This window comes from Leopardus geoffroyi, chromosome A1 (genome assembly GCF_018350155.1).
Source record: "Leopardus geoffroyi isolate Oge1 chromosome A1, O.geoffroyi_Oge1_pat1.0, whole genome shotgun sequence".
NCBI lineage: Eukaryota > Metazoa > Chordata > Mammalia > Carnivora > Felidae > Leopardus > Leopardus geoffroyi.
In genome coordinates this window covers 123,183,159-123,184,492 of record NC_059326.1, presented here as the reverse complement: position 1 = coordinate 123,184,492, position 1,334 = coordinate 123,183,159, and positions in this window count along the sequence as shown.

Below are 1,334 nucleotides of genomic sequence, written 5' to 3'. Positions count from 1 at the left end.
CTTTGAACTGGAATGGGTCTTGGTATATTCTAGTATTTTCAAAATCTTCATTTTATTTGTAAGGCCGATGAGGGGAAGCCATAAATTCAAGGACAAACAGCTGAGAACAGCAAAGCTGAAACTCATTCCACGTCTCCTGACTTCCAGCTCCATGTGCTTTCTCCCACACCTTTTCAATCACCTACTCATGCCTGATTTGGGGATTGACTCTTCTTTCACACCCTGTGTTTTGGGGAATAAACTCAGACTCATCTATACATAGAATTTTATGTAATGGTTTGGACTCTAGGTTACATTTTATTAGCTTTACTCTATCTTAACTGGAGGCAATTTTGTCCCCCTTCTCCACACAACCCGGGGACATTTAGCAATATCTGGAGATAGTTTTAGTTGTTACAATTAGGGATCTTCCATGGCACTGGTGGATAGTGGCCAAGGATGCTGTTAAACATGCTGTAATACACAGGAAAGCACTTCTGGCCCCCAGAAAAGAGTTACCCAGTCCGAAATGCCAATAGAGATGTTCAGAAACCCTGCCTTATGCTTCCTAGCCAGAATTAGCTTCAAATTTTATTAATTATCTTGGTGATGAGACAGTTATTTCTGGAACAAGGGATTCTGCTGTGACCCAGAGAGGGCATAAGGGTACTGTTAGAAAAGCCAAGTATTTATTTTTTAATGATTTATTAGATTGGCCAGTTTCTCATCTCTGATTTTAAAAATTGTACCATCAACTGCCTGCAGAATGTATACACAAATCCAGAATCCATCTTGGCCAGAGATACACTTTTAAGAGAAGATGTAGAACCCTGGAGATTTTACTTTAGCCTTCTCTCTATCCTTTTCTTCCTTGTTTTGCAATCATTATTTTGTCATTAGCATCTCCATGGCTGAACTCCTCTGAGATCTAACTTCCAAGGACCTTCTTTGAGTGGCTTCTTACCTTTGGTGGAACTTCACCAAGCTACCTAGGTATTCACAATTGGCCACATTCTAAAGGTTTATTTGTATTTCTGACTCTCTTCACTGTTGTAACCATGGCCTATCTCAAATTTCCACTCCAAAGACTGCTTTCCTAACTTCCTCTCTTCCTGTTCCTTTAGAACTTTCCTAAGTGTCTTCTGTTCTTTTTCTGGGGCTTACACTGTTTCTGTCTTTGCTATATTGAATTTAATGCTTAAACAATAAAATTTGTTCAAATAAGATTGTGAATGTAACCATAACATATGTAACAAATAAAAGTATTTTGTTTTCATGTAGAAAGGGGAGGACCAGTGTGCCTCACCCAGCTTCCACCTTCATTACTTTCTACTTTTTTTAAGTTTTTATTTAAA